This window comes from Cherax quadricarinatus, chromosome 48 (assembly GCF_038502225.1).
Source record: "Cherax quadricarinatus isolate ZL_2023a chromosome 48, ASM3850222v1, whole genome shotgun sequence".
In the NCBI taxonomy this organism is placed as follows: domain Eukaryota; kingdom Metazoa; phylum Arthropoda; class Malacostraca; order Decapoda; family Parastacidae; genus Cherax; species Cherax quadricarinatus.
The window spans coordinates 26,088,051-26,112,205 of record NC_091339.1 but is presented as its reverse complement, the minus strand read 5'-3'; the positions used below and the strand labels follow the sequence as shown (position 1 = coordinate 26,112,205).

At 42.9% G+C, this 24,155-nt stretch overlaps 1 protein-coding gene and 1 long non-coding RNA gene across 32 annotated transcripts in view; both read left to right on the top strand.

The window, feature by feature from the left end:
• Nucleotides 1-3,112, top strand: part of LOC138854077 (uncharacterized) — a 29,935-nt gene extending 26,823 nt beyond the window's left edge. The window contains exon 3 of the long non-coding RNA XR_011393275.1: nt 2,827-3,112. This is a non-coding gene — a long non-coding RNA (uncharacterized lncRNA). The remainder of the gene's footprint in view (nt 1-2,826) is intronic.
• The window catches only part of LOC128696092 (collagen alpha chain CG42342), a 672,233-nt gene that overhangs the window by 131,071 nt on the left and 517,007 nt on the right, over nt 1-24,155 (top strand). The window lies entirely within an intron of this gene.

Genomic DNA, 24,155 nt, shown 5'->3' with positions numbered 1-24,155 from the left:
CCAGGCTGTGATGGATATGTCGGTCAGTGGGTCTCCAACAACACTCGCAGGGAGTCCTGGCACTGGGTCGGGCCTGGGGAGTAGGAAGACTCCCGAAAGAGATCACGGGTAAGTCACAGGTTGGCTGGTAGTATTCTAAGAAAATATCCAGAATTTTTTGCAACTTGATAGTTAAATTTAATTAGAAAGGTTGTGATACCTGCATATTGGAAGAATCAAGGATGGAGTTGATAACGTTACCGGCATGTCAACTGTATGGGTTACAATGGACTGCCTGTGTTGCAGTGCATTGCTACCAGTAAACTCTCCCTTGGGACTGCATCTAATCCACCTAGACTAGTACTAGCACTCTGCAGTGTTTATACTTGTCGGGGATTCTTGCAATATAAATCTTTGCTTGCAAGAGTAGAGAACTCCTCAAAACAGGTCACAGGTGTGTAGTCTAAGGCTTCCCTTGTCTCCCTTCTTGAATATTCGTCTCGTGGATCCGTTGTGTGGGTTTGTATATCTCTGGAGGTTAGTCCTAGTACATGGGTTGTTAGGCGCTGCTGATTGTTCACTTACACGGCGGTATTGTCAATCACCCACTTGCTGAGTAGTCACTTTACAATCTGCATACTGGTGCACAGGCAACACTGTCTTCAGGGTTGCCACTTGCCGGATATTCGAACTCCATTTAAAATCTGATGTTTGAGGCTTCTTTGTTCAGTTATTAAATATTTGCTGATCATTCGTTAATGCTTCATTAGTTAATTGTTAAGGCTTCACTGATCATTTGTTATGGCTTTAACAGTCATTCGCTAAGGTTTCACTCATAATTCATTAAGGGTTCACTGTCCATTCGTTAAGGTTTCATTCGTCATTCGTTAAGGATTCTGGTGATTTTAGATAAGCAGGAAAGGTAACCCTCCCCTTCCTACCTTCTTACTTTGAACCCTTGATGAATACTGGTACCAGCGAGGTTTTATTTCCTGGGGGGCTGGGGAAGCCTGGTCTTAGCCTGGCTGTCAGAGTACAGCTCTCCAAACAGGTCACAGGTTTGTTAAAGGACACATGCTGTCGGTAATTCTACCAGTATTAATACAGGTCACAGGTTTGCCTTAGAGGTGACTGTTTTGATCATGTGCTCCTTCAGTCACGGCTTCTCCACTCTCTCTAATGGATTTTATCTCAGAGATTGAGAGACGTCATACGGCACCTGAGGAATGGGAGATGATCAGGTTTGATCCAAGGAAGAGGAAAACCGAGCTATTTCCTTACGTCAAGGAGCCTCCTCTGAGGGAAGACTGACTAGAAGCCATATTGGGGTGGTCAGGTTGTCTCCCCAGACTCTGGGTTACCTTGAAGTGGTGGTGAGGTTTGAGCAACTTAGCCAAAGAACCCAACTCCCTCCCCCACCGTTTAGTTGGCTTAAATAATAGGGATTTTTCCCTTTTAAATTCTTCCCCGGGAACTGTGGTTGGGTTAAGTTACATAAAACTTTAAAAAAAATCGTATGCTTATTATAGTTAAATATAAGTAAAAGAGCTGCGGATTGTCTGGTGACGAAGGGGGAAAAACGGAAACGTTCAAGTTTGAACGTTTACCCCCTCCTGGTGCGAGAATGAGATGCTTTAAAAACGTGTTCCACTTCAGATTGAGAGGTTTTGAACTGTTCCGCTTGGGGTGGAGGAGTTTTCAAAATGGTCAACTTAGGTTAAAGTAGTTCTGAACTATTTTTTGCGTTAGGCAGAATGGTTTTGAAGTGTTTTCCGGCAGACCGCACTTCAATACACCATTAATCCGCACCTCCGTTGTTCACTTAGGCGGCAGTTGGGTGTTATTGAGGGGTTAGGGTAGTTTAGGATAATCCTTGGTAAGTTGTTTTGACAAGGAGGGGCTGAACCTGGCCTTTGGTGTGGCATGTTTGGACGGGGGATTATGTAGGCTCCAGATGGGGTCTGATACGCCTCGGGGCTCATTTGTTTGCATGTTAATAGGGTTTCAATGACTGTTATCAGCTGGACGCTCTCGAGAGGGAGAGTTTCATTTTACTCCTGAATATAGGAATACAAATTTAATGCTGTAAATACAATATTTGGAAATATGAAGCTGGAGACGAGTAAATATTGTGGTTGTTTGAATATCGTCGTCAGCGTGGCAGTGTGGGTCGTTCTGCTGGCAGTTCGCATGCCTGCATATATAACATAACAGCCTGGTAGATCGTGCACGCTGCGAGATCCCTCTTAAGTCATTGGTCTGTTAGTAATTCCTTTTATGTTTGAAAAGGTGATGTCTAAAAGCATAAAGTGCACCTCGGCTTTTCATTGGGGATATTTTGCATAGCCTGCAAAGCCTCCCTCTCTTGTAAGGACCAATTTCACTGAGCAGATTTGGAACCAGTCCTTCCAGCCTTTTCCAGGGGTGACTTATGATGTATCTTTCTTGCATTCCAAAGAATACAGTGTTAAGAATTTTAGATACTCCCGATAATTAAAATGTTCAAAAGCACTGAAAACTCTCCGCTCATTCTTTAAAAATCAGCTATTTTACCAGGTTTACAATAGAGATATTAAATGTGCAGAAATATTCCAACCTGAAAATACTATTACTGGCTTAGTATCACTTATTTTGGAAGTTTTTATTGTGCAGCCTCTCATATTTTTGGGGGGTTTGACTTGTTCTTGGAATGTAAGCTTATCCTACATGATCACCCCAGTCTCACTTGCATTTCTTTTACCATCTATTGGATATTTTGATTTCATTTCATAATTTCACACGTCACAAAAGCATTTCTGATTAAGGTCAGTTAAATTACTGAAAGCCTATTTTTATTTTCCTCTTCAGAATACAAAAAACAATCTTTAGGGTCATTTACTGACGAGAATAAAGAAATTAAGCCAGGTGAGCCATTAATGAATTACCATGACAGCCTAAGTGAATTCTTCATGAATGTAACTGTAATTGTCCCACGTCTCGAGCCACGATAACACAACTTTACTTGGAAGAAACCATTGATCATCTCGGGCCTTAAATAATCGAAGGAGACGATCTTACGAGAGCGATATTTTGAGACACTTCAAGGTCGTGTTAAGGTATTCTTAAACTGAAAACATTTTACTGAAACATGTAATTAAAGGCTTCTTATTTGCTTGTTATTTTGTTTGTTGTATATAATTTATTTTCCTTATTTAAATACAATGAAAATCTGCCTGGAATTAATCAAGAACAGTGTTACGTCATTCATAAGACAAATTTTTTTTAAGGGGTTTATGGGTAAGCCAGTGGAAGGCCTGGGTCATATGACCAAAAGATCCAGTAGTTGGATCATCATACAACTGAGACCCGCGTCAGGAAACACTTGTCCTGTTTACTGACGAATCTTACCTAAGAGTAGTGCTTCCAACATTTTCTTTGCCTAGCGCCTCTTTCCTCTTCTTTAATAATAAGGTAAGCTGCCCACCTCAAATAAATTTTACGTTAAACACAGTTTTTCCAAATACCATTAGTGTAAATTTAACAAAGTTATAAATTATGATATAATAAAGTAAAAATTCAGTTTGAACAAAAACAAAATGTGTACACGAAGGCACTCAAAACCCTTATTGTTTCCCTTCCTTAAAGCAAACAAAAGCACTAGTCACATCTTGTCATTTTTTGCAGACGATTCCAAAATAGGTATGGCAGTCTCCTCAAGAAGAACCAGGAAAATTACAGATATATTAACAGTCTTCATTGGATAAATGAAATTAATATGATATTCAATGTGACAAATTTCAGCCTCTTAGATTTGCAATGAATGAAAAAGTGAAAAGGAGTCCAGAACGTAGGCACACCTCAGAGAACGTAAGGAACAGGCAAAAAAGTACTTAGGAATAATCGTGTACAGTTTTATATAATTGTGTATTATAATTACGGACTGTAAGGGTAGAATCCTTGAAATCAGTCACAGGTGTGTGTTCAGCTACAGGAGCTGTCTGATTCTTACGAGCTTAACGCTCCTTCAGCAGAGATGATTTTATACGTGGAGATGCTCCAGCAAGCCTTCTCATCACTTTCCCTTCATATGTAAGGTAAATTACCGATACACTCTTTCCTTTCTAGAGGGAACTTGACGGCTTCCAATGTACAGTTTCCAGTTAGCAGGGCTTTTTTTTTTTTTGAGTGTTGCTTGCGACAGTAACTTAACTGATGAGGCTAGCTACCAGGAGGCCTGGTGCTGAACCGGGGTGCGGGAGCGATGACCCCCGGAACCATCAACAGGTAGTTAAACTATCCAATGTTTGTTTTTCCTGTATTACTGATTTCTTCCGTACCTTAACACTGGTATGTCCAGTTTTTCTTGTGCTAGTTTTTTATGTTACTACAGCTCTGTCAGTTTTTGTTCTTGTTCTTTGTAAAATTCCTGTTGGATATATATTCGGTTCACTTTTTTTTCTGTGAAGTTCTCGTTGGCTCTATTTTCTGTTAAATAATTCGTTTTCTGTGTTTGTGGAACCATTTTCTGTTGTATATTTTTTGGGGGTCAACAAAATCCGACTGGCCACACCTTCCCTGTATTTTTTCAGAGGGGGAAAGAGAGAGAGAGAGAGAGAGAGAGAGAGGGTTGAGGATTATAGGGGCTGGAAAGGGAAAGGGGAGAGAAGGGAGAGAGTAATACGCAGTAATGGATGAGTAATGGGAAGGATAATGGTGAGGTGACAGTGAGGGGTAAGGACGGTGTTAATGGTGAGGGGTGAGGATGGTGGTAATTTCTCAGAACTCTCACTGCCTCTGTTCAGTTAAACATCTTAAAACTCTGCTCCCTGCCTGGACAGGCAGGGTTCCGGAAGAACTGATTCCAGATTTGTACACTGAAATTACTCCTTATGGGAGACCGCAAAATATCCTCAATAAAAATTACATAAATACACTAAGAAATACTCGCAATATCCAAGGCTTTTCAACACTCTTCCGCCGCTGAGTATGCGAGTCCTGGAAATGTGTAATGAGTAAGGTGACGTGTGTGTGTGTGTGTGTGTGTGTGTGTGTGTGTGTGTGTGTGTGTGTGTGAGGTCTGGGAATGAATGATGAGGTGTACCATAACAGAGCGAGAGTGTGTGTGAGTTTGAGAGTGAGAGAGATCAATAGAGCGAGGTGGCACGATACTGTTGCATTATATGAATGACTGCAGTGGCTGGTTGACTGGGTTCAGGTGGAGTGAGTGAAGGTTGGTGGTGGGGGGAAGGATGTAAGGAGAGTGCCAGTCATTCACTCACTTAGGTCTACCTACTGTCGATTTCGAAGGTCATCGCTCCCGCGGCCCGGTCCCAAATCAGTGTGTTACACAGCCGTGGATTTAATCAGGCACTTTCCTGTCATGAAGAACACACACATGGGAACACAGACTGCAGACACACATGAGCCATTGGTATGTCCGAAAGCATTTTTCTAGTCTCATGGTTAATTAAAAGTGGAATTGGATGAGGTAATGGAGGCTTCCTCTTCAGACAGTTTTAAGAATGGATACAGTGGGCCCAGGAGGCTCGAATCCAGTAGATGGCTATCCTGGAGGTTACCTGGAGGTTATTCCGGGGATCAACGCCCCCGCGGCCCGGTCCATGACCAGGCCTCCCGATGGATTAGGGCCTGATCAACTAGGCTGTTACTGCTGGCCGCACGCAGTCCAACGTACGAGCCACAGCCCGGCTGATCCGGCACTGACTTTAGGTATCTGTCCAGCTCTCTCTTGAAGGCAGCCAGGGGTTTATTGGCAATTCCCCTAAAGCTTGATGGGAGGCTGTTGAACAGTCTTGGGCCCCGGACACTTATGGTGTTTTCCCTTAGTGTACCAATGGCGCCCCTACTTTTTATTGGGGGCATTTTGCATCGCCAAGCCAACCCTAAATGCGGAGCCAGGAGCAGTGACTCGACCCTCTGTTAACAAAACTCAGCGAGTGCAACACACACATTAAAAGTCAATTTCAACTCTACTCATGGTGTGGGGCGCTGAATAAAATATCCCCACGTATTTGTTTACATAATTGCATATATAAATATTCATATTGCTTTGGTAACGACAATATTGTAGCCATTTGCAGTAGGTAAGTCATGAACTGTTCTGGCTGGTGCAGGCACTTGTGGCGGTCCTGGCACTTGTGATGGTCCTGGCACTTGTGATGGTCCTGGCACTTGTGATGGTCCTGGCACTTGTTATGGTTCAGGCACTGGTGGTGGTCCTGGCACTTGTGATGGTCCTGGCACTTGTGATGGTCTTGGCACTTGTGATGGTTCAGGCATTGGTGGTGGTCCTGGCACTTGTGATGGTCCTGGCACTTGTGATGGTCCTGGCACTTGTTATGGTCCTGGCACTTGTGATGGTCCTGACGCTTGTGATGGTCCTGGCACTTGTTATGGTCCTGGCACTTGTTATGGTTCAGGCACTTGTGGTGGTCTTGGCACTTGCGATGGTTCAGGCACTGGTGGTGGTCCTGGCACTTGTGGTGGTCCTAGCACTTGTTATGGTTCTGGCACTTGTTATGGTTCAGGCACTGGTGGTGGTTCTGGCACTTGTGGTTTTGGCACTTGTGATGGTTCAGGCACTGGTGGTGGTCCTGGCACTTGTGATGGTTCCGGCACTGGTGGTGGTCCTGGCACTTGTGATGGTCCTGGCACTTACGGTTCAGGCACTGGTGGTGGTCCTGGCACTTGTGGTGATCATGGCACTTGTGATGGTCCAGGCACTTGAGATGGTCCTGGCAGTTGTGGTGGTCCCGGCAGTTGTAATAGTCCTGGCACTTGTGGTGGTCCTGGCGCTTGTGATGGTCCTGGTGCTTGTCATGGCCCTGCCACTTGTCATGGTTCTTGCACACTTGTCATTGTCTGCCACTTATGGTCCTGGCACACTTGTTACGGTCCTGCTTCATGTCATGTTCCTGCCACATGTCGTGGCCCTGCCACTTGTCATGGTCCTGGCACCGGAGATTATCACTGGAATCCTCATTCGTTTCAGTGAATTTATATCCATTATTTAATATGGAAATACGAAGGGCGCGGTATAATACAAAAGAGAATTTACGAGTGATTGGTGGAGATTTAATGTGATCTTGGAATATGTTACTGAAACTCCATAATATGCAGCCAAACACTTTATAAGTGTTCTTACCAAGTTATACATAGTTGCTTTGCTTTCAGATTCTTCCTAACCAGAACTCCTAAATCTTTCTCTCGTCATATTCATTTAGGTTCTACTGTTTAATACTTGGTCATTGTTATCGACAGATTGGTTTGAAAGACACATGACCAACTACTGGGATATATTTGTTAGAAAACGTTTCGGTCCCAGGACCGAAATGTTTTCTAGCATGTCCTGGTGTTTTCTCACGTTCTTTTTAAAGCAGTTAATTTCTATAATTATTTTAAATGTTGCCGTTTTTTTCCTTGGGTTTATAAGGATTACATTTGTTGACATTCTAGCGCATATGCTGCTAGTTCAAACCCCACCACTGTTATCTTACGGAAGATAACGAAAATTTGGAGCAAATATCTTAAAGTGGTTTTAGCAACTTATAAATGATACATACTTAAATGTAATCTATTCATGTTAAACCTCTTAGGTGCCTACCAGTACCTAGGCGACCCTCGTGCTGCCCTCTACATTGGTAGGCATATCGTGTATACACACTCCCGTGCTGCTGTGGATGCGAGATGCACAATAAGCTAACTGTTGTAGCGACAAAATCTTAATCTAATTCCGTTCTCGTTAGAATTTATTTTAATGTGTGCATTTTAAACTTTCCTCTAGTAATTTTAAGATGTAAATTATGATGTATCGTTCACTGTAGAGTATAGTTTGACTGTCACACATTGTAGTATGTACGGTTGGACTGTCACACATTGTAGGGTGTACGGTTGGACTGTCACACATTGTAGGGTGTACGGTTGGACTGTCACACATTGTAGGGTGTACGGTTGGACTGTCACACATTGTAGGGTGTACGGTTGGACTGTCACACATTGTAGGGTGTACGGTTGGACTGTCACACATTGTAGGGTGTACGGTTGGACTGTCACACATTGTAGGGTGTACGGTTGGACTGTCACACATTGTAAGGTGTACGGTTGGACTGTCACACATGTCACACACATTGTAGGGTGTACGGTTGGACTGTCACACATTGTAGGGTGTACGGTTGGACTGTCACACATTGTAGGGTGTACGGTTGGACTGTCACACATTGTAGGGTGTACGGTTGGACTGTCACACATTGTAGGGTGTACGGTTGGACTGTCACACATTGTAGGGTGTACGGTTGGACTGTCACACATTGTAGGGTGTACGGTTGGACTGTCACATATTGTAGGGTGTACGGTTGGACTGTCACACATTGTAGGGTGTACGGTTGGACTGTCACACATTGTAGGATGTACGGTTGGACTGTCACACATTGCAAGGTGTACGGTTGGACTGTCACACATTGTAGGGTGTACGGTTGGACTGTCACACATTGTAGGGTGTACGGTTGGACTGTCACACATTGTAGGGTGTACGGTTGGACTGTCACACATTGTAGGGTGTACGGTTGGACTGTCACACATTGTAGGGTGTACGGTTGGACTGTCACACATTGTAGGGTGTACGGTTGGACTGTCACACATTGTAGGGTGTACGGTTGGACTGTCACACATTGTAGGGTGCACGGTTGGACTGTCACACATTGTAGGGTGTACGGTTGGACTGTCACACATTGTAGGGTGTACGGTTGGACTGTCACACATTGTAGGGTGTACGGTTGGACTGTCACACATTGTAGGGTGTACGGTTTGACTGTCACACATTGTAGTGTGTACGGTTGGACTGTCACACATTGTAGTGTGTACGGTTGGACTGTCACACATTGTAGGGTGTACGGTTGGACTGTCACACATTGTAGGGTGTACGGTTGGACTGTCACACATTGTAGGGTGTACGGTTGGACTGTCACACATTGTAGGGTGTACGGTTGGACTGTCACACATTGTAGGGTGTACGGTTGGACTGTCACACATTGTAGGGTGTACGGTTGGACTGTCACACATTGTAGGGTGTACGGTTGGACTGTCACACATTGTAGGGTGTACGGTTGGACTGTCACACATTGTAGGGTGTACGGTTGGACTGTCACACATTGTAGGGTGTACGGTTGGACTGTCACACATTGTAGGGTGTACGGTTGGACTGTATAGTATATTGTATAGTGTAGAGTTTGACTGCCACCCACACTCGTGGGCACTGCCCTCCATCAGCGCTCCTTACAGCTCATTTTATACTCGTGATTAATGACCCAAAATATTCCTCCGTTAAAAAAATTGTGTTTATCAAAATTGTTTCTGGTGCTGAATATTCACGAAGTTAAGATTACCATAAAAATTATATTGCCCATTGTGGACGTTAGTCACTATCTTTATCTGACCGTTGCAGATACTTTAACAGACTGTACAAATACTCTGTCTTTATCTGGACAGAGCGGTTAGGTTTTTTTAACGGTGCTACTCTGGCTTGTCATCTACGAGGAAAATGATATCTACACTGACATTGCGATCTACACCTTATAATGCAATCAACACGGTACCTAATCTAACCTAGGTTAGGTTAGGTACCGTGTTAATTGTAATATAAGGTGTAGATCGCATAACAAAGTAGATTCATGATGCGTAGATAACAAGCCAAAGTAGCACCTTTTTAACTGTACCTTTACCTTTGATGAGTGCCCAGGGTTTTCCTACTCCCAGAGCCCGACCTTGGGCCAGGCTCGTCTTTTGCTTCTCTGGTCAACCAGGTTGTTGCTGCTGGTGGCCGCTGACACACATATCCATCACAGCCTGGTGCCACAGATACTTTATTTTTTAAAATGAGATTAATACTCTACTTTGATGGCTTGCTGTGCTGGAAACAAAGTCAATACACAGTTTGAAAAGTGAGTTTGATCAAGTGCAGGACAAAAACCAATAATACCGGTCCGGTTAGCGTTCGAGACTGCGTCAGGAAGTGAGACTCGACCCCCATGAATACAGCTTGGCGAGTACATAAACACGACCTCACCCCATAAAAAGAGACACTTGATTTAACCACACAATAACAAAAACATTATCTCTTTAAGGGTGTGAATTAACCACTTAAAATAAAAAGCATTAGCACTTGAGTGAGTTTGGGAGGGGATGACTTACTTAAAATAAATAAAATTACCACTTGGGGAAGTGAGGGGGATGAGCCACTTACAATAAAAAACTTTACCACTTGAAGAGGGAGGGGGACGAGTGCAGGAAAACACTCATGGCAGCCACAAGTACAAGCTGAGAGGGTCTCCAAGAGCAAGGCGCGTCACCTGATCCCCCGCCGCTGCAATCTTGCAAAATGTCAATCGTAAGCTCGGTGCGTCAGCCACGACCAATAAAAAAAAATATTGGCGAGATAACCCTGCGATCTCGACGAAAGAAAATGGAACGGTGTTCAGACACCTTAGTAGAAAATGGGTTTGTTTAGCCTTTTATAAGGCCGGTGAAAGTCAGCCTTTTATGTAAGGATTTTGCAAACTCTCTTGTTCAGACAGTTCGTTTATTTAACAAGAATTCCAGTGGAAGTCAGTCAAATTGTTGGACTCTGTTGGGTTCTGGTCCAGGGTCTGTCTCTGGGAGTAGAAAAATATTCACTGCTCCATGACACGGGATTGGCGTTTGTTTCCAATATAAAATAATAAGTGTTTTATATGTGTGTTCTTAACACCTCTGTGCCCTCAAAACCACTATAAAAAATATGTAAGAAACCGATACCATGTTTTTATTGCTTTTTAAAGAAAATGGTATGCGCAGTTTTTTTTATAGTACCCCTGACAGAAAACGGTCATGCTTAATTCTGCATGATAGTTTTTTCAGTCTTTCTTGGAAAATAGTCATAAAGTTCATTCACACTGAACATTAAACCCCCCTCCCCCCTTACCACAGAAAATATTCGTATTTAATATTATATGCAAAATTTCAGCCTGCAATACTAATAGAAAGATGTCCATACTGCAACCGGCACAGAAAAAGGGAAGGAGTGGCGACATGTGACACGTTGACATGCAGTTTCAAAACAATATATTCATCATTGTGTGACAGAAGTAACCGCTGTGTGGTTGTTGCCAGTGTCAGCGGCGTGAAGACAATGTCTAATAATGATGACTTAACATTAAAGTATGTTTGGGTTTGGCAAAGATATACTACTAGGATAATATTACGGGTATATATTATATATATATATATATATATATATATATATATATATATATATATATATATATATATATATATATATATATATATATATATATTGTGTGTGTGTGTGTGTCGTGCCGAATATGTAAAACTGGTCAATTAGAAAGAACTCATTTAAAATTAAGTCCGTTCTAAAATTTTCTCTTATACGTTTAAAGATATATTTTTTTCATTAATGTTAATGTAAAAATTTTTAATTTTGCACCAAAAGAATCTTAGAAAACTTACCTAACCTTATTATAACAAGAACAATTTATTTTAGCCTAACCCAACTAAATATATTTTAGATTTGTTTACAATAATTTAATACTAAACAAATACCATGAAATATATTTTTTTCGTTACGTTCAGAATGATTTTGGCGAAATTATTAATACACAAATTTTCACTTGTCCTATATGGCAAGATGAACGTTGCTATTTAAGCCAAGATCGCAAATTCTGCCTATTCGGCACGATATATATATATATATATATATATATATATATATATATATATATATATATATATATAATGTATATAGTGCCTCTTTCGCACAGGTTGTAATGACTTGTTGAAGTATAACAGATTTTGATGGAGTGTAACAGTACAAATATGCATTGAATCTTAAGAGTCATACTTGACATAGTGAACTAATATATTTAGGTCTACCACATTACAACCCAAACTGAAAGGAATGAGAATAGTCTCTCTCTCTCTCTCTCTCTCTCTCTCTCTCTCTCTCTCTCTCTCTCTCTCTCTCTCTCTCTCTCTCTCTCTCTCTCTCTCCAAAAAGTGGGACCCTTATAAAACTATAGGAAAGGGAGGTACAGTAGTTGAGAAAAGTGTTACCCCTTAGCATTGCTAACGACCCAATTGTGGTGGGTAACGAGGTTACGAGGGAGTTAAAATTGAAGAGTCATCGAATGTCGTCGCCTTGTTAGCGCGGGGGGATGGGGGAGGTAGTTAGCGGAGGGTAACGAACAGGCAAGCGGCGGGTTTTGGGTGGCCACCGTCCATAACGAAGTGCCTGATGACAGCTTGTGTTGCCTTGCTTACTGGTGACTCAGCTCTCTATTCCTCTCTTTCGCTCTTACTCTCGCTTTTTGACCTACCACTCTTAACATGGGTAAAATTGAAGAATTAAGACACGCAACATATGGGAATCTTTATTGAAGAAACGTTTCGCCACACAGTGGCTTCATCAGTCCAATACAAAGTAGAAATCGGGGAGGAGAGGAGATGAGGTAATCAGTCCCTGAAAGCTGGCTGCCTTGGATCAACGTCTAGCGCAAGCTGGATGCCAAGGTATTGGTGCAGTGTGGTGAGAATGGTATAGCACTGCGGACCTTGTTCCAAGGTTCGTAGGTTCGAGTCTCCTTCAGCCAGAGATCAGTGTTTGTGTATATTTCGCCTGCTCTTGCGAATTCCTTGCACACACACACACACACACACACACATATATATAGTCTTCTTTATTATTCTTTTAGTGTTATATACAGCAAATAGGATGATAGCTGATACACCAGCTGGGACAGTCTCATCTCCCCTCTCCCACATGATGCAGGGGCAGTCCCACCTCCCTTCTCCCACATGATGCAGGGACAGTCCCACCTTTACTCTCCCACATGATGCAGGGACAGCCTTACCTCCTCTCTAGCATATTTCGAAAATAAATGCGTTTTTATCATTAAACGTGATCAAATATGTATTTTGTTTAAATTGTTTACCAATGATTATATTTTGCCAATTACGTGTAGACCGAGTGGAGTAGCGTGTGTACTCACCTAGTTGCATTTTTTAGGGGTTGAGTCATAGCTCATTGTCTTGCCACTCAATTTCGCTGATTTCTAGGAAGTGTAAAGTGTTCGCCTCCATTACCTCTTAATCTAGTACATGCTATGCACCACTCCAAGACTGAAAATAGTATGTACTTGTTGCCAGCCTGCCAACAGGCCGGATCCCGTAAATAACCGGCAGATGGTCTTGATATATCTGGAGTATACCTGGAGAGAGTTCCGGGGATCAACGCCCCCTCGGCCTGGTCACATAAGTAAATATCCACCATATTATGAAAGTATGGATTCCCAAGAGGTAGTTTGCTCTCTCTGTAATATAGCAGCATTCATTCTCACATACATGTAATGTTAAGTGCGTAACGTGGAAGCTCACACAGGATGAACATTTCTGAAGGAATGAAGAACAATAACTAATAGGAATAGAAACAGTGTTTGCTGGATTTGTGACAATAATCATCCTCTGTTTTGAACATCAGTACAAATTGGAAGAAAAGTTGAAAAACGAATCTGACATCTTGAGTGATCAACCATTACAGTATACGGGGACAGTCGCTGGCTTGGTGGGGATTTTGCTATAAGACACTTAAAGTAGAGGGATGTATCGAATGCTTTGATAACAGAAGCAGTCCTAGGAGGCAGTTTGGATGAAAGATGGTTCATAATCTACACCTGGAAGATACTGGAGGGATTGATCCCAAACCTGCACACCGAAATCACTACCTGTGAACACAAGAGGTTTGACAGACGGTTCAAGATGCCTCTAGTAAAAAGCAGGGAGCGAGGTGTGCACTGAGAAAGAACTCAATAAGTGTAAAGGGTCCACGACTCTTTAACACCCTCCGTTCATGAATAAAGGGGGTTACCAACAGACTCCTGACTGTCTTCAAGAGGTAACGCGACAGATTCCTCAAATCGATTCCTGATCAGCCGGGCTGTGGTGCATGCGGTGGGCTCTGGTCGCCGGTCTTGAACAGCCTAATCGATCAGACACAACCAGGAGGCCTAGTCTGGAACCAGGCCTCGGTGGCAGTGACCTCTGGAAGCGATTTCAGGTAGCCTGTAAGGGTAGTAACTGCCTGGGTTAGTAACTGTCGTAGAGAAAGTAACTGTCGAAAGGATAGTAATTGTCGTGGGGGGATAATAACTGTAGTGGAGCTAATAACTGTTGTAGGGACAGTAACTGTAGTGAGAGAAAGGGAGTGATAAATAGGCTTCAGTAGATAATGTGTGCGGGTAACAAACTTCAGTTAAGACTCTGGGTAAACTAGCCAACTCAGGCCCTTATCTGGTCCCACGAGGAGGTGATCATCAGCAACATGCCAGCCCAAGGCAGGGCGAGCCGGAAGGCCGTGTGGGATGGAGGCTTGGTGGGATAGAAGGGAGGATGGCTGAGATGGAGGGAGGAGTGGGAAGGTTGTGGGGGAGAGAGGGAGAAGGGTAGGTAGAAAAGAGAAGGTAGGGAAAAAAAACGAGAGGATCAGTATAGGAAGAGAAGGGTAGGCAAGAAAAAGGGGAGGGAGGGAAGGGAACGATTGTGGTGGGGCAGGAGGGGGGGAGGTAGGAAGGGCGGGCATTATTTTGTGTTGGAGCCTCGCCTTAAAGAACGTCTTGGGAATGACAAAGTATCTTGCTATCGCGACATCATCACACCATCGCCCCCTCTTTCTCTCTCTCTCTCTCTCTCTCTCTCTCTCTCTCTCTCTCTCTCTCTCTCTCCCTTTCCCCCCTCCCTCTATTGAAGTTCTTCACATCATTACTAATATTCGTTCTTGCTACCAACGAGGAAATTTTCTGTTATTTATTTCTAGTTACCGTAGTAGAGCCTCGATGTGGTGTTACGTCTGAGGTGTTTAGTTTGGCGTATATGTTTGTCAAGTTTCCAGTGATAAGCCATGCTACTTGGGAACTATTCCAGTAGTTTATTGCTGCTACTCTGTGAAGAAATTCATTCCAGTCTGCAGCCCTTTTTTTTCGTAGTTTTCTTGTTCTCAGTGTTGATGGCAAAATCTTTCTTGCATTCTTTTACGAAACTTTTATGTAGTTATATCTTCTCCTTTGTGATTCTTATTTCTTACGTCTGTAAGCCATTTATTTATTTTTTCCCTGTTTTTCAATTTTCGGGTTTTATTCTGGTGACTGGTTTCGTTGTAGATAAGCCAGTATTGGTTAAACGCTTTTTGGCTCAAACCAGTGTTGCAATTTTTTGCCATTTCAATATGCATATATTTGAAAACTGTTTTGAGATTTATTAGTTTAGCACACTAATCTCACAACGCTGTGTACATGATTTTCCCAAGAGACAAAAAGTTAAGAGGCGGAGCCAGAAGTTATTAACTGCACGCACAGCTAGGCGAGAACAAATCATAGCACTGTAACATCTTTCGCAGAAGATACTATAATGTACGTGAGTGGCATTATAGCACTGTAACATCCTTCGCAGAAGATACTATAATGTACGTGAGTGGCATTATAGCACTGTAACATCCTTCGCAGAAGATACTATAATGTACGTGAGTGGCATTATAGCACTGTAACATCCTTCGCAGAAGATACTATAATGTACGCGAGTGACAACAGCACTGTAACATCCATTGCAGAAGATACTATAATGTACGCGAGTGACATAATAGCACTGTAACATCCTTCGCAGAAGATACTATAATATACGCGAGTGGCATCCGTCGTAAACAACAGACTTGCAGATCGATATAAACCAGGCCTTCCTGTGAGCTACAGAAAACTATGAGAGCTCACTAACCATAAATTTCAGTTACTCCGCTATGGATAAAGAAAAAAAGCTGTGATATTAGTAAATTAGGAACAGAGTAAAAATACTTTGAAACCACTATATAGTGGAAGATTGTAGGGCACCTCGGGGTAACCATGGTGGAAACTCTTACATTGAAGGATCACAGTAATCATAAACTCACAGCTGCAAAGAAAATGATGGGCTGAATAACAAGACACTTCAGAACATAAGATGCCAAGCCACTGACTGTACTCTAGACTGGAATATTGCTATGCACTAACAGCATCTTTAAGAGGGTACACAGAGAACCTTCATATATATAAAGAACAAAGAGGCACAATACCGTGACTGGAACAATACACAAATAACCCTGACATAGGAGAGAGAAAAGCTTATGACGACGTTTCGGTCCTTCTAGGACCATTCACAAGTCTGATTATAAGCATATATACGCTGAGAGAGATGCACCACTCGGTGTATACATCATGTGAGCAGCTGGTTGTTGATCAAGGTGGAGGCACGAGTCAGTCAGCTGATGAGCGTGACACCATCAACCTCCATCATCTGCTAATTATTGCAGTAGTTAGTTGAAGATATTATTAGTGAACATTAATAACGCTATTGTGGTTGGGAGTGCAGCTTCTAATAGCATTGTCGGTCCCACTGTGCCACAAGATTGGTTGATCAAGCAGTCGACTGCGCAGTGTGGCCTCCAGCAGAAGAAATCCCGAAATCAGACACAGAATGTTAGCTGCGCCAGCAAGAATAATGTAGGTAGACCTGCGTTAAATTACATGGTACGTGCATCAACAACCTACTTGATAAGATCAACTAGACCTAGTCTGGGATCGAGCCGCGGTGGCGATGACCCCCCCCCCCCGAAATCGACTGCGGGTTAACTGTTGTTAGAAGTAAGACTTGAGAGAAGTGCACTGCGGCAAGTGTGAGAGCTTTATGGACCTTGATTATCATGATATACTCAACTGTGTGGATGACACTGTATACAACTTTTTGATTACTTTCAGCAGGACTGGAGTTTCTTGCACGTCTGAATGTCTGTGGTGGAGGGAGGGAGAAGAGTTTGGGAAGACGGAGAGGGAGAGAGGACGGGAGTGAAGAAGAGGAAGAGTGGGAGGTTGGGGAGGAAGAATGAAAAGCAGGAAAGAAGAGGGAAAGAGGAAGAGAGGGAGGCAGGGGAAGTAGGAGAGGCAGGGAGGGAAAGAGGTAGAGAGGGAGGCAGGGAAAGAAGAACGAAGAGCCTAGGGAAGACGTATATGTGGTGAAGCATCGGGAAGTGGCACAGTCAAGGTAATAGTGTTGTGTAGTTCATTGTCAGGGAGCTGGTAGGTGGTAGTACTGGTGGTAGTTGTTAAGAGGTGGTAGTGGCACTGGTGGTGGTAATTATAGTGATGGTGATAGTGGAAATAAGATCAGTAATGATGTTATGGTTGTGGTAGTGATGGTATTAGCAGTAGTGGAGATAGTAGTACTTGTGTTGATTGTGGTAGTAGTGGTGGTAGTGGTTGTGATATTGATGGCAGTAGATGTAGCTACACTACCTTTAACTATGTACAAAGTGCTTAGTTACATACGAGGTATTTGTGTCACAATCTCGTACGAGATTTTGCATGTTTTTACGCGACTCGTATCATTGAGAGGGCGTAATGGGGCTACCCAACACACTTCACACTCACTGATCTGATTGGCTGGTGAGGTTCGTGTGGCACCTCTTGTACTGTGATCTGATTAACTGCTAAGGGTCACGTGACAAACCTCTGGACTATGATCTGACTAGCTGGCAGAGGTCACGGGACAGCCTTGACACAGCGGTCTGACTCCACCAGTATGTCCTGGAAGATTTGACACATGGAAAGTGACTTGCTGATGATATTAGTACCTTGTATCCCAGCGGTAGCGCATTCCATTCACAACCGCAGGGGCTCGAGACGACTCCTGGACAGGGAGAGACTTGCCATAAATTTCCTAACCTGCCGACTTAGCAGTAAATAGGTACCTAGGAGTTAGTAGACTGTTGTGGGTTACGTCCTGGGGGAGGGGCTAATAAAAAGCCTTAATGAGAATAACTCACTGCTTAGCCTTTTTAGTTATTCTGGGTTATTAACCCACTGGAGTTACTAATTCTAAAAAAGGCTTATTTTTCTTCATAGAATTTTTGTCACAAATTTATTCACATCGAAAGTTTGTTCATTGTAGAAGTTTGTTCATTGTAGAACCAACTCGAGATACACAGATTCTTCAATAAATATATGGGCTAGATCAAGTTAACACCGATGGTAAGATAAGAAGCGGCAGTGGACCTAGAGGTCAACCTCAGTAAACTCAGACTTGATAAATCCGGCAGAGCAGCACGGGACCTGAGCCAAGGTGGTATACCACAGTGCAGCTGGAGGGAGGCCACAGCTGCCCCTCAGGTCATGTGATATAACACAGGTGATCCGTAATCCTACCTGTGCGGTGTGATGGTGAGAGAGAGAGGAATACGTGGATGGAGGGACAGAGAGAAGGGGAATGGAGAAAGAGAGAGGATAAAAGGTCTTAATGCAGGAAACTTAAATCTAACCCTGTGTAAAAACCACTGTGTAATATATATATATATATATATATATATATATATATATATATATATATATATATATATATATATATATATATATATATATATATATATATATATATATATGTCGTGCCGAATATGTAAAACTGGTCAGTTAGCAAGAACTCATTTAAAATTAAATCCTTTCGAAAATTTTCTCTTATACGTTTAAAGATATATTTTTTTCATTAATGTTAATGTAAAAATTTATAATTTTGCATCAAAAGAATCTTAGAAAACTTACCTAACCTTATTATAACGAGAACAATTTATTTTAGTCTAGCCCAACTAAATATATTTTAGATTTGTTTACAATAATTTAATACTAAACAAACACAGTGAAATATATTGTTTTTAGTTAGGTTCAGAATGATTTTGGCGAAATTATTGCATACACAAATTTTCGCTTGTCCTATATGGCAAGATGAGCGTTGCTATTTAAGCCAAGATCGCAAGTTCTGCCTATTCGGCACGACATATATATATATATATATATATATATATATATATATATATATATATATATATATATATATATATATATATATGTCGTGCCGAATATGTAAAACTGGTCAATTAGCAAGAACTCATTTAAAATTAAGTCTTTTCTAAAATTTTCTCTTATACGTTTAAAGATATTTTTTTTCATTAATGTTAATGTAAACATTTTTAATTTTGCTCCAAAAGAATCTTAGAAAACTTACCTAACCTTCTTATAACAAGAACAATTTATTTTAGCCTAACCCAACTAAATATATTTTAGATTTGTTTACAATAATTTAATACTAAACAAATACCATGAAATATATTTTTTCCGTTAGGTCCAGGATGATTTTGGCGAAATTATTGCATACATAAATTTTCACTTGTCCTGTATGGCAAGATGAGCGTTGCTATTTAAGCCAAGATCGCAAGTTCTGCCTATTCGGCACGACGTATATATATATATATATATATATATATATATATATATATATATATATATATATATATATATATATATATATATATATATATATATATATATATAATATGAAGGCGCGAGCAGGAAAGAAATCTTGTCGGTGCGATACACGGTAGAGGGTGACAGAAGTGACTGGCTCGCATCTTTCAAGCTGAAATATAATCTTAAACAATGCCAATCTATTTTTTTTACCTTCCATTTCATAGAAGACTTTTAAGATTTACTGACATTGTGAACTGGCTCAGTGTCACAGATTTCTTGGTCACAGTAGTGTGGTTGAGGGGTGACTGGTAGTGTGATTGAGGGGTGACCCTGGTAGTGTGATTGAGGGATGACCCTGGTAGTGTGATTGAGGGGTGACCCTGGTAGTGTGATTGAGGGGTGACCCTGGTAGTGTGATTGAGGGGTGACCCTGGTAGTGTGATTGAGGGGTGACCCTGGTAGTGTGATTGAGGGGTGACCCTGGTAGTGTGATTGAGGGGTGACCCTGGTAGTGTGATTGAGGGGTGACCCTGGTAGTGTGATTGAGGGGTGACCCTGGTAGTGTGATTGAGGGGTGACCCTGGTAGTGTGATTGAGGGGTGACCCTGGTAGTGTGATTGAGGGGTGACCCTGGTAGTGTGATTGAGGGGTGACCCTGGTAGTGTGATTGAGGGGTGACCCTGGTAGTGTGGTTGAGGGGTGACCCTGGTAGTGTGATTGAGGGGTGACCCTGGTAGTGTGATTGAGGGGTGACCCTGGTAGTGTGATTGAGGGGTGACCCTGGTAGTGTGATTGAGGGGTGACCCTGGTAGTGTGATTGAGGGGTGACTGGTAGTGTGGGTTAGGGGTAACTGGTAGTGTGATTGAGGGGTGACCCTGGTAGTGTGATTGAGGGGTGACTCTGGTAGTGTGGGTTAGGGGTAACTCTGGTAGTGTGATTGAGGGGCGACCCTGGTAGTGTGGTTGACGGGTGACTGGTAGTGTGGTTGACGGGTGACTGGTAGTGTGGTTGAGGGGTGACTGGTAGTGTGGTTGAGGGGTGACTCTGGTAGTGTGGTTGAGGGGTGACTCTGGTAGTGTGATTGAGGGGTGACTGGTAGTGTGGTTGAGGGATGACTCTGGTAGTGTGGTTGAGGGGTGACTGGTAGTGTGGTTGAGGGGTGACTGGTAGTGTGGTTGAGGGGTGACTGGTAGTGTGGTTGAGGGGTGACTGGTAGTGTGGTTGAGGGATGACTCTGGTAGTATGGTTGAGGGGTGACTGGTAGTGTGGTTGAGGGGTGACTGGTAGTGTGGTTGAGGGATGACTCTGGTAGTGTGGTTGAGGGGTGACTGGTAGTGTGATTGAGGATGGGTGACCCTGGTAGTGTGGTTGAGGAGGGGTAACCCTGGTAGTGTGGTTGAGGAGGGGTGACCCTGGTAGTGTGGTTGAGGGGTAACCCTGGTAGTGTGGTTGAGGAGGGGTGACCCTGGTAGTGTGGTTGAGGGGTAACCCTGGTAGTGTGGTTGAGGAGGGGTGACCCTGGTAGTGTGGTTGAGGAGGGGTAACCCTGGTAGTGTAGTTGAGGGGTAACCCTGGTAGTGTGGTTGAGGAGGGGTGACCCTGGTAGTATGATTGAGGAGGGGTGACCCTGGTAGTGTGGTTGAGGAGGGGTAGCCCTGGTAGTGTGGTTGAGAAGGGGTGACCCTGGTAGTGTGGTTGAGGATGGGTAACAACTGAGAGTGTGGTTGAGGAGGGGTAACCCCTGGTAGTGTGGTTGAGGAGGGTGTGACCCTGGTAGTGTGGTTGAGGATGGGTAACAACTGATAGTGTGGTTGAGGAGGGGTAACCCCTGGTAGTGCGGTTGAGGAGGGGTGACCCTGGTAGTCTGGTTGAGGAGGGGGTGACCCTGGTAGTGTGGTTGAGGATGGGTAACAACTGATAGTGTGGTTGAGGAGGGGTAACCCCTGGTAGTGTGGTTGAGGAGGGGTGACCCTGGTAGTCTGGTTGAAGAGGGGGTGACCCTGGTAGTCTGGTTGAGGGGTGACCCTAGTAGTGTGGTTGAGGGGTAACTCTGCTAGACAGGTGGGTAAGCTACACACTTGAGTTATGGTGATTGTCTTCCACTTTTAACAGCGTCTGACTCGTAAACTCTATTTGATAATTTTTTTCAATCGTTAGCTTTTTTGTGGCTTTTGTTAATGTATTTCAAAGTGTCTTTTTATTTGTGTTAATTGTAATATTTTTGTAATTTTTATACATTGCTTCGGTAGATTAAAAGATGTGTATTATTAATTACTTTTGTTTTATAATTTAGGAATTTTGTTTATTTGGAGAAATAGGAAGATTTATAATGTAAAAAAATCGATATTTTTTTTATAATTAACACAGTTTGCTGTTTTTCGTTTTGCGCTAAAATCATGTTAATTTTAACGTAATAAACTTTAGTTGAAGCCTACTCGACCTATTTGGGTTGAGCCTAATGTAGTTGTTGTTATTTAACATCAATAGATTACAATAATTTCTGGGTCATCTCACTTATTTTTATTGAGTTATTACAAAAGCGAATTTACTTGTCTTACTCTGTGAACCGAACGTTTTTATGTAAGATCAGAAGGTAGGTCACTTCAGAAGGTAGGTCACTTCAGAAGGTAGGTCACTTCAGAAGGTAGGTCGCTTCAGAAGGTAGGTCGCTTCAGAAGGTAGGTCACTTCAGAAGGTAGGTCACTTCAGAAGGTAGGTCACTTCAGAAGGTAGGTCGCTTCAGAAGGTAGGTCGCTTCAGAAGGTAGGTCACTTCAGAAGGTAGGTCACTTCAGAAGGTAGGTCACTTCAGAAGGTAGGTCGCTTCAGAAGGTAGGTCGCTTCAGAAGGTAGGTCGCTTCAGAAGGTAGGTCGCTTCAGAAGGTAGGTCACTTCAGAAGGTAGGTCGCTTCAGAAGGTAGGTCGCTTCAGAAGGTAGGTCACTTCAGAAGGTAGGTCGCTTCAGAAGGTAGGTCGCTTCAGAAGGTAGGTCGCTTCAGAAGGTAAAAGTCACTTCAGAAGGTAAAAGTCACTTCAGAAGGTAAAAGTCACTATGAAACCTGGAGGTTATTCCGGGGATCAACGCCCCCGCGGCCCGGTCCATGACCAGGCCTCCCGATGGATCAGGGCCTGATCAACTAGGCTGTTACTGCTGGCCGCATTCAGTCCAACGTACGAGCCACAGCCCGGCTGATCCGGCACTGACTTTAGGTATCTATCCAGCTCTCTTGAAGGCAGTTCAGAAGGTAAAAGTCACTTCAGACGGTTAAAGTCACTTCAGACGGTAAGTCACTTCAGAAGGTAAAAGTCACTTCAGACGGTTAAAGTCACTTCAGCAGGTAAGCTAGAAGATAAGCGTTGCCTAAACAGCAAGACAAGTTCGCTATGTATCTGTTGACTTTATACTTTGTAAAGAAAATTTTCTTAGGATACCAGTGTGTGTACATGCACTTGCAAGGATTCACTGGTGCTGTGTTTCAAAGAACCAGCGTGAGGAAGTTCGTCCGAAGTTAGCAAAGACGTCTGCAACTTGCTATAATTTTGGCACAAACAAGAAAAATCTAATTACGGTCATTGTCTGCCACATGTGTCTCTCCGCACCAGATTTTTAGCCTTGTTGGTCCCCCGACTCGACGTTGTCTTGACCCGGATGGTTGAAATTATCGGAGAGCGTAGTAACTAGGACGATTATATAAATTTTTCGGCCTTTTCTTGCTCTACTTGAGTTTCACTGTCTGGTTCTGATGTCTGATTGTCTTATGATCGGAGTCTCTAGGTTGATGCTATGAGATTCAAAGTCTTAGAGTATCAGTTGGAATAGCTCTCTCATTCCCCGAATCAGAGTTTCAAGGTAGGCAGTTTTAGGTTTAATTTTTAAAAAATTCTGTCACACGAAAATGAAAAGGGTAGTTTTTTTTTTTGATTCGTGCTTTGTGTTAATTAGTCTGGTTCATCCTTTAGAATATAAGTTTGTGTTGGTGGTTAATCGAACAAAACAAGTTACTTAGTGTTATAGCACCCTCTTGGCCGTTGATAGGTAATTACTGTAGTTTGATAATATTTAGAGGTGTTTTAGTAGGTCAGCATCTACCTACTTTACCGCCCTGCCAACAGGTGCAGGATGGTTGTAGCGTAGTCTTGTCCTCGACGGATACACCACTCTTGAGTGACCAGTCAAGAAGTTACATCCCAGCTTTGTGTGTACTCGCCTATTTGTGGTTGCAGGGGTCGAAATATAGCTCCTGGCCCAGCCTCTTTACTGACCGCTACTAGGTCCTCTCTCTCACTGTGTGTGTGTGTGTGTGTGTGTGTGTGTGTGTGTGTGTGTGTGTGTGTGTGTGTGTGGATTCACAGATATATATATATACTCGCCTGTGTAGTTGCAGGGGTCTATTCACAGCTCATGGTCCCGTCTCGTCGCCCAATTTACCTAAATATGCTTGTAGGGGATCGAGTTAAAGCTCCTGGGCCCCGCCTGTTAATTCGTATGCTTTACAGATCATATGGACCGGGCTGCGGGGGCGTTGACCCCCGGAACACCCTCTAGGTAGACTTCAGGTTTGTAATATTTTCCTTCTTTATTATTGTTTTTCCAGTTCTGACGTTCAATAGTCATTCATTTGTTTGTTTACATGGTCTCGGCGCTACGCCGCGCACAATATCGCAAATCGCCTACGAAGGATTTTCCGGACATCCTTCCATTTATGGTATGGGTGTGTGGGGGAGTGAGGGAGGGCGGTGTTGGGGTACCGAAAGGAAGGAGTGTGGGAGGGGGTTTTGTAGAGGGAGGGAGGCGTTGCAGAGGGTGAGACAATAATA